Source organism: Odontomachus brunneus, unplaced genomic scaffold (genome assembly GCF_010583005.1).
Source record: "Odontomachus brunneus isolate Ranch 3 - 2012 unplaced genomic scaffold, Obru_v1 Obru_scaffold_108, whole genome shotgun sequence".
In the NCBI taxonomy this organism is placed as follows: Eukaryota; Metazoa; Arthropoda; class Insecta; order Hymenoptera; family Formicidae; genus Odontomachus; species Odontomachus brunneus.
The window spans coordinates 1,021,515-1,035,960 of NW_022639558.1; the positions used below are offsets into that span (position 1 = coordinate 1,021,515).

At 41.9% G+C, this 14,446-nt stretch overlaps 1 protein-coding gene across 18 annotated transcripts in view; it reads left to right on the forward strand.

Annotated features, from left to right (window-relative positions):
• LOC116849171 (serine/threonine-protein kinase MARK2-like) overlaps window positions 1-14,446 on the forward strand; it is a 126,245-nt gene that overhangs the window by 77,438 nt on the left and 34,361 nt on the right. The window contains exon 1 of one of the 18 annotated variants that reach the window (XM_032826078.1): window positions 10,302-12,309. The exons of the other annotated variants lie outside the window; for them this stretch is intronic. The gene's annotated coding sequence lies outside the window, so the exon portion shown is untranslated. Of the gene's footprint in view, window positions 1-10,301; window positions 12,310-14,446 lie in introns of those variants that run through there. 18 annotated transcript variants of the gene reach the window in all.

The following is a 14,446-nucleotide window of genomic DNA, read 5'->3' on the forward strand; positions in this document are numbered from 1 at the left end:
TCTCTCTCTCTCTCTCTCTCTCTCTCTCTCTCTCTCTCTCTCTCTCTCTCTCTCTCTCTCTCTTTTTCCTCCTCCTCTTCCTCCCGACTTCACGGTGATGCGTACCACGCGAAGCTAAGAGCGGGAACGAAAGAACGGATAGACGGAAACGCTCCCGTGCTTGTACGTCTACGGATAAGAATTAACGGTTTATATAACCCGCATAATTCCATGGTTGCGCCTCACGCCGAAGAAGCGTAATTAGTACGAGGACCGTTCATTACCCTTACGCGATATTGCGCTCGTCTCTCCCGGCATTCGGCGAGTTTTTCCCCCTACCCTGAATGATTCGGCTCTTTGTTCGCCTTGATAATTCGCGTCCCGATCTGGACTAATAGGTTCCTGGAAAACGTGGCGAGTAGGTTTAGCGCGCGCGCAAAAAGGAGCGGTGCTCACAGTGTATCGGTGATAATTTTATGCGGGAGCGAGTTATGTGGAAAATTTGTTTACACGCGAGCTGTGTTCACGTCGCGCGAACGGAGCCCGCGGGTGTAAAACTCCTTTACCGCGCACGGTCTTATCGTGCCACGGTTGCTAGTTAATTTAATCTTATTCAATACTATGAGAATACCACATGCTTGGAAATTTTGCCGACAAAATACCGACTTCCTTTCTGCAAAATTTACGTCGCGTATTGGTTGCGCGCAATTATGCAAATGCTCTTATTCCGCGAAAGTATGTGCAATAATAAATGGGAGCATTGCTGACGAAGACGACACAAAATTTTAAAATCAACAGCTGTCAGTGGCGTATAAATATTTATTCGACGCAAGAGTTCTGTAGCATATCAAGGATCTTTTCGACTGAAGGTGGAAGCTTAAAAGTTCGCGGGGAGATTTCTATATGTGCACGGTCATATTTCATGCTGGCATATGGCAAAACAAAGTGGTACACATTTATATAAAATCTACACGTGTACAAGAAACACGAAAAGGCAGCGCAATTGTGTCAGCGACGATCATTTCTACGTTATCGACAATTTTGGAGTTCGTCATCCACTTCAGCATCTCCTTAACCGTGAACGCAATCAGCTCGATCGAAGTTATGCGATAAGATACTCGTTTTATTTCGCTTCTTAACGCGTGCATTTTTTTTTTATTATAACGTGCAAGCTGGTTTTTCTGCAGCAAAGAAGTTCCTCAAAGAAGGAGAATCGATCGCGCGAGAAACGCGTCGTAGTACATTGTATTTTTATCGCGCTTTGCTGCTGCATCGAATATAATCGGGCGCGATAAGCACACACCGCGCCAGAAATTAGCTCATTGCGCTCGAACGATCAGACGGCGATCGATTATCAGGGATCCTCAGCGTCTTGTTGGATGCGCGAAGGAAGGACTGTCGCAGGACTGCAGCCGACGTGTGTTAATTGGAAATTACGCGTGCGCAATATTTACCCGCATAATTTACGCCGTGATCGCGATTTCTCGTGTCTCCTCCTCTCCTTTCGCGCGAGCCGACGTGCCCCGCATTCTCGGGCGCGAAACGCCTTCTGAAAACACCTCCTTGTCACTTGTGAATTAATTTATGTTCAATTGAGCGTCGCGCTATCGACGCATTAATTCAACGTCGTCGTGAACGTCGAAATCGCGGCGCGATTTTGTCTCGCCGGAAGCAAGAAGTGGCCGGTTGCACCAACGTCGCCTGTGTGTGATAGCGCTAATCATAGTCTATCAGTCTATAAACCAACATTCTCGTCCAGCATTATAATTGATCCTTTTAGCAGCTCAAGTTTGGTACAGCATTTTTAGTATGATCACAGATCACACTGTGAATTCCTTCTCATGGGACTTTGCAAATATAAGTTCTTTGGTCTGTATCGTTACTTGAAACTTGCTTCAGGTGATATACTCAGATTTTAATCTAAAATTAGAGATAAGTTTCTTAACTGAACTGCGACTACAAGTTCAGGCCCCTATTAAGTTATCACCTGCAACTTGTCTCACGTGAAGTTCTCAGATTTGCATTCAGAGTTGGATCAAGTTTTACATTTGAATTATGGAACATGTGACACATCTGTGATCGTGATTCATACAACTGGGGAATTCTTGTCTAATTTGGAATTAAAATCTGAGTATCTTATCTTGAGAGAGACGAATTTCAAGTAATAATTATTAATACAAACCATAATGTCATGTATTACATAATTTAAATTACATAATTTAAATAAGAAACTCAGATCTAACTCTATACTCTCCGTGTGTACGGGTTGTGATTTTCTCCGTTTCCTTTTATTTTTCCTTTATCGTGTCAACATTTGCGACTGAACAAAGAAATTTCGTACCACCCGTCGCGATGTCAAGAGGAAGTAGCAATCGTCCAGAGCCAGTCAAGCAAGACTTCTGCCGAAGTGTAATCAGGCCTGAGAGAAAGAGAGATGCGATTGGAATGATGAGTTACTCGCGGCGAAATGAAACGAAAGAGCGACGAGTGTCTTGCACGACGAGAGAGTCTCTCGGGTTTATCGCGCTTGCAGACGACCCCAGCATGTATCAATGGCGGGTCTAATTGCAGATTCGGCGGGAAAAGTTCGATTAAACGGCCATTATTCCGGCGAGATAACGCGCAATCTGCGATTCAAATGTCCGTTTTCCGTTTTGTACTCGGCGCGCGGAACAAAGAGAAGGTTTGTTTTTCGATCGTGAGCTGCTCGCCGAGGCGACGCACCATCGATCGAACACAAGTCACAGAAAGCCAAGTGCGGGAGGAACACTTTTGCCCTTCTCGTTTTTTTTTTCCACGAAGAAAAAGAGACGCAACAACGACGGGTACAAGCGCGATAACGTGTGAGTGCTGCTTTGTCGCGCGTCTTCGTCGATATTTTCGCGCGCGCGGACATTGCTACTGCGGATTTTTTCACATATGTTGGGAATTTCGCATTTGCCTCTCAGCACCGGCGAAATCCGCGCGTCGACGCACGAACCACTTCGTTTTCTCATGGCTAACTGCTTCAGCTTCTTCTCGTGAGAATCCAATTGTCGCGCGACGTAATTGCTCCCTCGTTTACTCGATTCGCACGCTTCTTTTTCTTGGCCGACAAAAGCAATGCTGATCTCGGTCGGGCGGCGGTATTTTATTGCTTGTCGCAGTTGACAATAGAATTCTCTCTAGCATTCATCTTCAGCTGTCGCAGACGTTGGCACGCGGAGAAACTGACGATCAAACAGCTGAAAAATTCGCGCATTAGGAAGAATTTATATCTTGGCAGAAAAGCTGAAAACAGAAAGGCAGAAATCAACTGGAACTCGTGCTAATACGAAAGCAGAAACTATCCACTATCACGAGTTCTAATTGGCTCGTGCCTTTCTGTTTTCTGCTTTTCTGCTAAAACGGCGTGAATTCTCCCTTCGAGGGTCTCGATGCGGCAATTATCCAGTCGCGATTTACATAATTTCTCGTGAGACGAGATCCGTACGTCGCGGTAAACGACGTCAGCTCCGCAATAGACGCAGTTTTCTTTCCTGGTTCACTATAAGTGACATTTCCAATTGCCTCGTAGAGTGTAGCAAGGTGGAACTCCTTATCAACGCGGATGTGTGCTCAACGTGTCTCGGACTGTTACGAGAAATTGAATTATACGGCTGCTGCTCTGTCGCTCTTACGCAAGTACGAAAAAAATTATAATTCCTCCGCGATTTAAAGGAACCCGGTGAAACCGAGAGAGACCGTGAAAGCCTGCTAAAGAGGCCTGCTAAAAATAGAAATCACTTGGACGGAGGAATATTCTTTGCGTTTGTTTTATGCCTCGTTAAAGATCCTCGCGCAAATGAACAACGTCCCTGGTCCTCGACAATTACGACTGTCCATTCACACGCATGTACACATGAGCAAAGCGGTTTGAATATTGTTTTTCTAGTGAAATTAGTGTAATTACTACCATATTTGAGGATCATTGCTCACGGACTTGCGGGATAATCGGTCGTGACAAGCCGGTGACAATGCGTAGCGTGAAAGTAGACAGGCCAATGTAGAAACGCGTCAACACCTCGAAGTATTAAATAATTGTGCTTCAAAAATTTAAGAGACATCCAACAGCACAATCTAAATTGAAAATTCGGGAAAAATGTTATTCGTAAATAATGTATTCGTATTAATGCATTCGTAAATATAAAAGTAATGTGAGAACACTTTCTCTCTCTTGCATTATTTTCATATTTACATTTTTCCACGGATTTTCAGTTCAGTTTGTCGTCAAATTTCTTATATCTGAACCCCAAAGTTATTCAATTCTTGAAGCAATTATTGCAACATTATTGCAACGATTTAACCCGGAATACTTTCAGATGTATTGACACGTTTTCACGTTGCTTAATAAAATTTATTTTTAAAACAGTGATTTTCGAGTGTAGCAATTAATAGACCGATTCTCTAACTTGTAACGATAATGTCGCTACACAGAGAGAATGATTTGGTTGAATCAAATAAACGCTTCTTTGGAATAGTCCAAACGAATTTTTCGATTGATCAAACAAAATTTTGTTTGAAGCAACAAAAATATTTATTTGCGGCTTAGTTCCAATAAAATATTTTTGTTGTGTCAACCAAATAATTCGTTTGAACTATTCCAAAGAAACATTTATTTGAATCAATAAATCGTTCTCTCTGTGTAATAAGTTGTTGCGCAGCTTTCCTATCATATATTATATCTGCGTGATAATAACACACAACAATAACGACACTGTCGTTAAAAATTGCAGAATCGACCTACGGATGCGGTTTCACCAGAAAAGAAAATATGCAAACCGTCTCGACTATACACGCCGAATGTTTTCGTAACAATCCGGAAATACACCTGCTTCTTCTGTGCACGATAATGGAAGGATGTCGCGGTCGAACCGACAATTTTTCCGCTGCCGATTCGCTTGTGCTGATTTGTCGCTTGGTCGTTTCTCGATAATATTCTACCGTGATTGCATTTGCGTTACGTCGAACAAAAGACCTCGCGTCGGCTGTCGCGTTAAATCGCGAGTTGCACATCGCAGCGCGGAGCCGCCGCGTCTTCGCCCTTATCTGCCACCGCGGCGCGCGAGAGAAGAGCACGTTTATACTACCCACGTGGCATTTGTCGACGTTACATTCCCATTCACGCCGGGATCGAACAGCAACACCGCGGGGCGAACATACTCCGCGAATTAGCGCTGGCGAGAACGAGCGGAAACATCGTACTGGCCTTGGAACTTGAGAAACGCCTTTGCGCTTCTCTCTAATCGAATTATCCGTTTCAATTTGAAGCGCTTACTTGACTGCGGAAGAATATCGTAAGCGTCCACTGTCGAGTCTAGATAACGATGCGAAATGAGCAGTTGAGGAGGAAGAAAATGGAGGAGAAAATTTTCGAGCGTGTTGCTCTTCTTCTGATACGAAACGATTACGATTACTTCTAACGAAACGATGCGTATCATTAAATTGACCACCACTGAATTCAATTTAACACTGCCTAGAATTCTAATTGCGTTATCTCGGCTTCTACATCAATCGTTGCTCCATTATGACTACCGAATAGAAGCATTCATGTTAATTAAAAAAATTTTATCGCGAATTTCCGTAGATTTTAGTCAATTATATAGAGAAAAACCAACTTCATTAGTGTAATTAAATTCTCCGCCACCTGGGAACCAGATAAAAGGCTTGATTGTAGAAATAAAAAGATTGTCATAAGAGGTTTCTACTCAGCCAATTGCTCTCAACCGAGTTTTAACGTGGCTGAATGTTTAAACTCATGTTTTCGGTCTCAGCAACAGAGATATTAATTCTGGTCAGTGAATTTTTGTTTGGTCCTCATTTAGTTATGTGAGCGGAAATTTTTTTTTTCGCGTAAACCATTGTCAGTAGTCAGTGCACGGAAAAGAGTTAGCTGTGACAGCAAAAATCTCTGGTTAATGTTAGCTAAATCTCATTGTGTAACATATGGATATCTACACTGTGTGTAAGAAGAGAATATTTAAAAAATAAAAAAATGATCTTTTTATTATTTATTCACAGTGGATAGGTCCTCCGCTATACTATATTTGGTTATTTATATATTCACATATTTTTTTATATTTCAATTCTTATGTTTAAATAAAATCAATAATTGCTTTCATGAAAAGCTACGGTTTAAAAAAATGTGCACATATGCTCATTTGTTCTCAACCAGTGCGAGAATATATATATATTAAAATAAGTAAAACTCCGTTATTTATGCCCAACGAATAAATATTTTTTAGACATCTTTCCTTTCAGTGCAAAAGAATAACCGCTAGTAGGCATACATTTACTGTCTAAATTCCTTCAAGCTTCCCTTAAAACAAGTGAAAAGCAGCAGTATTTTCACTCAAAGCGGTAAGTGAAAATACAGCCACTCGCGAGAGCGAGTGTTTTACTCGAGCTTGGAGTGGATTCTGAGTCCACAAGAGAACTTGTGTCAGTCAATTAGAACGAATATGTTCCTGTGATAGTACAGTACATTAAATTTACTCTCCAATTTTGAGAGAAAATATTCACTCGACGATTCAAAGTAAAGAATTAATTTCGAAAATGAATGAAAAATTACTCGAATTCGACTCTGCTTTTCGAGTAAAATTCCACTCCAAAAGTTTCAAGCTTTTCAATAAAAACTTGGGTGATATGATTTTTTATGTAAATAATATATATATATATTTTTATTTTATATATTATATATATATATATATATATTATATATATATATACATATATTTTTTATGTAAATAATATCTTGAATAAGACATTTTGTTTATATAATAAATTGCATTTTTGAATTTGTTTGGGGGATAACCATCTGTCGAACTTTTTCAATCCATTTTGTCGGGAACGGTAAAAGGGTACATTTTGAAACTTATATATGTGTAATCTACTTGTGATTATCTTTCGTTTTGTAGCAAAATTACGAAACAAGAGTACGAAGAAATTAGGGAGCATTTTAACCGCACACTAGAGAGTAGCCATAAAACCAACATTGCAGCAACGACAATAGCAAAAGTTCTAGCAGCAAATTTATAGTTTTAGTTGCAGAAGCAAATGCATTTTTCAAGAAACTGATTAGCCGCGGCAAATCTTGTTATTTTTCCATGTGGCAGTGCATTGCACAGCCCGTCAACGATTAAAAGGTCCTCCTTCTTAGTGGGGCATGTTGGCCCTAGTTAACAAGATCGTCGTGCTCGCATGGGAATTGCCGGTCGACCGCTCTTTTATAGCCTTCGACGCTTTTAGAGAGGCTCCGGTTCCATCGTCCCCCGTAACGCGGCGTGCTGCCGGAAATAAAGACTCTCCATCCGTTGGCGGCCGCCGGCAGCTTTTCCGAGCAAAGTGCAACGCGCGCGCTCACGACGGATGAGGACACGATGTTGTTCCGCGCCTTGACTGGGTGCGACGTCTTCTCACTTCCATAAAGGACTCTCGTCGAGAACGGCGGCGATTGTCGCGTAGGTGTCTCGAGGAAGAGCATCCTTCACGCGTGTTCCAACCCGGAGCGCGCGCCTGCTTTTAGCGCGAGCGCGCATTAAGTTCTCTTTCAGCTTGCTGCGAATGTTGGCGTTTCATTAAGCGAACACACGTATCATTCCGCTGAACGCGTCTCGAGAAAATAACATAATCCCCGGGCTGCTCCTTCCCCGCTCCCGCGGGGGAAAGTTTCGCGCGGGATAAATTCAACGAGGTCAACAATCTGTGACGTCAAGGGCGGTGAGAAGATTAGTTTACCTCAACGGCAAGGATATTCTGTGCTGTCGTTATTTCACATTGAGAAGTTCGACACTTCTCATCGGAATTAAATCGCGTAATCTCTAATTACGAATTAGTCCTCCAATTAGGCGCGTTATTCAGGAAGATTTGCGGTGCAATTAATCGGAAACACACGTCGCCGCCTGCGGTGCGCGTTAATTCACACGCCAAAGTTTATCGGAGTATCTCCCGACCATCCTTAACTCGCGCTCTCGACCACGTCATCGCTGCTTTCTCGACCGCAAATCCTCGTTTGCTGGCGAGGCCGGCCATTTCGTCGCTTTTTCTGCGGCCCTAACGAAGTCCTTTGCCGGGTGTGCACCGGCACGACGCGGCGACGGCTGCATTGCGTGTCGCACGAAAGCTTTGGAACCAGAAACAATGCAGCGTCCGCGCCGACACGCTAGTTCAATGTAGGTGCACGTTGCAAATTTTTATTGCATCGCGAGCCGGGCGAACTTGTCAATTAATGCTGCGCAACTTCGCGAAGGGTCAAAGGGCGAGACGGCGAGAAATTTCAGTCTTACAATCCGGAAAGCCACTAGAGTGGCGCGGCAGCAACTCTATGAAATATAACAATTCCTATATATCATCCATATTTTCCATGCAAATTGGTAAAAATACACAGAGGGAACGATTTATTGAATCAAATAAATGTTTCTTTGGAATAATCCAAATAAATGATTTGGTTGACACAACAAAAATATTTCTTTGGAACTAAATCGCAAATAAATATTTTTGTTGCGTCAGACAAAATTTTGTTCGATCAATTAAAAAATTTGTTTGGACTATTTCAAAGAAATGTTTATATGATTTAACCAAATCGTTCTTTCTGTGTATACTTAAAATATAAAAATTTAAATATATGTACATGTATACTGAGAGAAACAATATCTAAAAAATAAGAGATACTTATTCGATAGATATTAATAACATCTTTACTTGCAGGAATATTTTTGCATTGAGGAAAGATTTTTTTTCAAATGAGAAAGTATATGTTTTCTGAAAACACACACGAAACAAAAACAAAAGCAGCACATACACTGTTGTTTCTCATGAAAGCAATTGTTTATTCTATTTAAATAAAAGAATTTAACTTTCAAGTAAATATCTTATGAACACCCACCGAATAAATATTTCTTACTTTTCAAATATTTTTCTTCTCAATATATGCCTCTCGAGTATTGTTATAAATTATAAACATTTTCTAAACAAAACGGTCGCGAGATTTGTGTACAATGTCGATATATTAGTCTTTAATATTATAGCGGTTTGTTGTTGAAACTCTGATTTTAATTAACAAAAAATAGAAAGTAGCACGCGCGTGTCAGCCTTAAGGAACAGGTGTGTCAACTTCAGTCCCAAATATCTTGATTGCTGAAAGGGGTCAGTCTTGTACGAATTACGCGAGCAGTTAGATAATTTGTATATGTAGCACAAGTTTCAATGAACTCTCAGCGAACTCATTTTACCTTGTAACCTCTTTGGAGCGTCGCGCTTCTCCCACCGCTTCGAAATTCAAAAAGTCACGGGAACGCCGCAAATCAATTCCGCTTCGCGCGCGCACACCAGCGCTTGGAATTTTAATCGCGTGGGGAATGTCTTCAGGGTTGTGTACGCCGGAGCCTAATGTTAACCGTTGTCCCGCCATGTACCTTTAAACCAGTGATATACACGTTCGTTCCCACCGTTTGCATAACAGATTAGGATCTTTTATTTATTTTCTCGCGCTGGGTTATGCGGCTACAAAAAGCCCGTCTCAGCTGCTACCAAAGAGAAAACGGCTTCTTGGAGTTCATATCTATCGGGTCAGCGCAATGCGTCGCCGGGGTGGTGATTAATGGTGGCCGCTTTCTTTGCCTGCTTTTAACGCGCTGACACTGACATTATGCCCCGACGAAAGTCTGGCGGCCGTCCAACATACTCCGAACGTGCTTTATGACACGCTTTGGAAACACTAAGCTGCTAAATTTGTTCGCTCGCGTACGCGAGGCAGGTGGAGAGTATCGCTGCCGTTCTGTGTGCCTCGACAGTGTCCTCAGGACGACTTCGATCGGCGTAAATCATCCACTGGATGACTCGACGTGCGCGCGCCCGCAAGGACCTCGCAATACATTTCGCGAGTCGTTCATTGTACGCGAGATTTGTATAGCGGCGCGTTCGCGCCCCACGACAGATGACATAGAACTTCTTTTTGTAACATGTACGACGACAAAAACGCGGCCGACAATGCCAAATTATTTTCTCGTTAATCCCAATCACGGATCCCGTTGAATTGGCACTCTTTGATCGTTTCATTTGTCAAGAAGCGAAATTATTTTTATTTTAACGAAATTATCGCTCGAGATATCGAATCGAAGCATCGATGCTTTGTCTTCTTTTCTGCTTTTCAAGTACACTGAGAGAAAAAAATATCTATTTTTGACAGTTACTAATAACATATTTATTTAAATCTGAATTTTTTCATTATATTATATTTTTGAACAGAACAATCACTTTTTCATGAAAAGCTGAGATTTCATGAAAACACATTTTTTTTTATTTGAAAAGTGTTTTATATTGGTGCAAATAAATATGTTAACATTTTTCTCTCAGTGTACATTCTCTGAGAAAAAACAATTGAAAATTTATTTATGAGATATGAGGCTTATTTCTGCGGAATGCAGTTTATTTCTGTAAATAAACTTTCTATTTCAGAAATAAATTCTCGAGTGATGCGATTTTTTTCTCAGTGCACGAAGAACGATCTCGATGCTGTCTCAACAATCTCAAATATTTGAGATCTCTATATAATATGTTTTGTTCGAGACGGTGATATGTCTTTCCGGAAATGACGGAGTCATTTGAAAAATTCTTTTCAAAGACATCAGCATGCCTAACGCATAAGGCGTGCACGGCCTTTTGCGGACTCGTGGACGAATAAAGCCGCGAAAGCGGTGGCACGCGTGTACGCGTATATTTGAGCTTATTAGATAAACGAGGAATGTACGCGATTTAAACGACTCGGTTAATCCTCGCGCATCTGCGCCTGTTACGACGCGCGTATGTAAATTTCGCGTTTCCATCTCCCGCTTGAATTAACTTCATACGTAGTAGCATGAGTCGCGTTAATGGCTGCGGCCATTGGCAGTCTTCTCGGAATGGTTGTCGAGCCATAAGAAACGGTCCGTCGTGAGCTATTCTCTTATCAATGATTTCTTATCAGATGATTCATTATTTCGAATTCCGGTCAGAACGAACACGGTTAGTTCGAGTCGTCGGCCGGTCGCTTCACGACTCTGTTTCGATCTACTGCCTGAAGGCAGACAGAAGTGTTCCCTCGTCTCGGCGCTTGCTTGCTGTTCCAGCAATCTGTTTTACTAACAGTCGATCAGCTCCGCCCGAAGTCAGTCTTATCAACCCGAATAATTCAATGTCGTGTCGACACGTGTCCATCGCTCTTACTGGAACAGTGAAATCGCTCTTTACGGAAACGCGCTATCTTACTGCCCACGGCTGCATAACATGGAGTGAAGTGGAGTGTCGTGTCGTGCCTGTATCCCATATTCGTGGCCTCGTTAATTCTTTATATTCGTAAAAATACTTCATGCCACTCCTTATCGCGCTTTTTAATAACACGTTTCCCTGATTTATTTTATCATTCCTGACAAGCGCGCAAAATAAACGTGCCTCTGCGCGTAAGGGAGAGTCGAAACTACTCGTTATACCTCGTAAAAATTTCTTATAATTAATCTAACAAATCAGGTCGCAAAAGTATCTTTGAAAACTGAAAGTTCATAAAATGCACAAAATTAGTTCTTACAATTCGAAGTTACAATTTATCTTTCTACGTTAACAAGAATTCTCTCAAAACTGTATTTGTAACAACCAACCTCATATGCTTTGATAGCATATTTTATAGCTAGGATTATACGTAAGAAAGTACGAGTGTAAGAAAGATATGTTTCAAGCAGTCAGCGTGACTGAAAGTTCTTGCTTTTGAAGTTTCTGAAGAGACACCTGGAATTCCAATGAACTGATGTGAGGGAACGATGATTAAGATTATCTTTAGTCCATTTCTCGACAGTGATATTAAAAGCATATTATCTCAGGGAATACGGTCAGAAGCATTTATTGACACATTATCGCGGTGTTCTCACGATTCATGTTGTATTTTTTCCCCTCACAGCGTTGTCGTTGTAGAGGTAGGTCGTGTATAACAACCCGATCCCGTGTAACAACTAAGCCCGCTCTCCCCCTGAAACACGAAGAAATCTTCGGCGTAATCGTCAGCGACGAGTGTTAGGTCGACGCTATCGCTTAACTCAGCATCTACTGCTGATAACGACGTAACAAGTCGAGCTGGCCAGGCGAACGCTTATCACCGCCCGAGAAACTGAACGCACCCAGTCTCTCTCGGCCGGCACGGTCGTCGCTCTGCTCGTCCTCTCGCACTCATCCGTTTCCTCTTTTTTTTCCGGAGCGAAATTGCGGTGTATTCTCGTCGCGGTAGGCAGACAGAAAGAGAGCGGATGCAGTCGCGGCGAGAATAATGAGTCTTCGTGTGTCGTTTCGGTGAGACTCTTTCGCGTAGCGCGCAGGTGTAAATGTCCGTGTAACGCGTACGACGTGCAATACGTGTATTGTTGTGTGCGTGATTGGGTGTGTGTGTGTGTATGCATGCACGGATGCATGCATCGCGTGTGTGATACCGCTGCTGATAACGCGCGGCCGTCGGGATTTTACGTGCCAACGCCGCTCTGTGGCCGCGTCCGTCTTCTCTGGACGAAAGAAATTTTAGAATCGCGCGGAAAATATCTGCCCTTTGCGTCTCGTACTAAACCACTTTTCCAGTTGCATCCGCTCCGTGATGCCTTTCGGATTCCGGTGACTGATTCAGGCCGGTAGAGTATTTTCTCGCGAGTGTGCTTCTTCACATGACGCGCTGCCGTGACGTTTTCTAACCGTTAACGGCACTCCGACCTTAATCCCTTTTCGCGGCAGACCGTTACTCGATCGCAATCTAATCGTTAAACACATCGAAAAACTACACTGAGAAGAAAGTACTTGACAATTTATTTGTGGAATGTTAAATTTATTTCTGTGAAATGAATTATCATGAGATTTTATTTCGCAAATAAATGTTTGAGTATTTTTTTTCTCATTGTGAATATCTTCGGAATCTTTGTCACCTTGTATCATCTTAGGCCCGTATTAATAGTTGCCACTTGAAACTTGTCTCAGGCGAAATCGGAATTTAGAACTAGGTCTGAATTTTGAATCACACTGAGAGAAAAAAAAGTGCTTGAAAACTTATTTGTGCAATAAGTTCACAGAAATAAACTTTATATTCCACAAATAAATTTTCAAGCATTTTTTCTCAGTAGATATTATATGCATGACATTACATCTGTAAACGTGATTTAGCTAAAAAATTTGTATCTAACTCTAAATTGAAATTAGTGTATCTCGAGATAAGTCCCAAGTAACAGTTATTAATACAGACTAAAAATTCTGGTTAATCATATTGATCAAGAAAAAGTTGAAATATATATCGTATTCGATATGTAAGTTTTACATTACACGAAGTGTGCTTCCGTCAATTGTTCCACGTCGTTATCCTTTCAAACTCTCGAATGAAGTGTAGAGATACCGAGATTTTATCTCACTTTTTTCTCAAGTTTTCCATATCTTTTATTCCCCTCTATTTTGTTCGCTCTTCGGAGACACGCTACCTATCTTCGCGTTTGTAATTGCTACGTAAATTAAATTGAACGATGCAGAACCACACGCGAACTAGAAACGACTTCTCGTTTACGGCCATACTCAGGAAATACCCGCGATACCGATCGTTTCCCAATTGTAGTCGCGGGAAGAGAAACGTCCGTCGCGAGGTCGCTTCTGCGAAGCAATGGGAAGCTCACATTGTTATTGAACGTTTATACGACAATTAATCCGACGACGGTGGATCACAGTTCGCCTTTGTTAAGAACGGCCTTAAGTCACGATGATTGCGCACTCCGCCTCGTGCAATTATGCGTTCCGCCGGAACTCCCAGCCTCCACGAAAAAGATTTCCTTGAAATGTCGTATTGTCCGCATGCAACGTGAATTCGCGTTAGAAAGAGATCCGATGTAGGGGAGACTGGATTCTAGTCGGCCCAAAGTTAGTCGTGTTGATCATTGGTGGTCATGTTGGCTATATGTTTTGTTTAGATATTTATTGCGGGAGCAACAGCGGCAAGTTTTGCCGCTATCACTTGCATAATACATGAACCAAACGTATGGCTAACACAAGCCTTGGGACTTAACCTGAGATGTCACAACTCCTCGTCTGTTTCCGCTGATTCCTCCACTCAATGTAGCCACGATAAACATAACGACATTCGATAATAATTTACAAGTGATCGAAAATTTCGAGGACCTTCACGAATTCGACCTCGGGATTGTGGATAACGAGTTCCTGTTTTTCGTACAATTTTAACCAGTTATCATCTCGGAAAAGTTTCAACTTAAAGATTACTTTTGCGAGGGAATTTCGAAAACTTTGTTGAAAAGTTGCGAAGATAGATATACGCACTGTGGTGCTCAAAAAAGAAAAGATTATAGGTGGAAGAAACTGCGGGAAATCTGCGGGAGACACATCACATACAAAATGCCGTCGGTCTATAAATCTCCTTTTACGCTCTCTCTCTCCCTTTCACCCCCCCCCC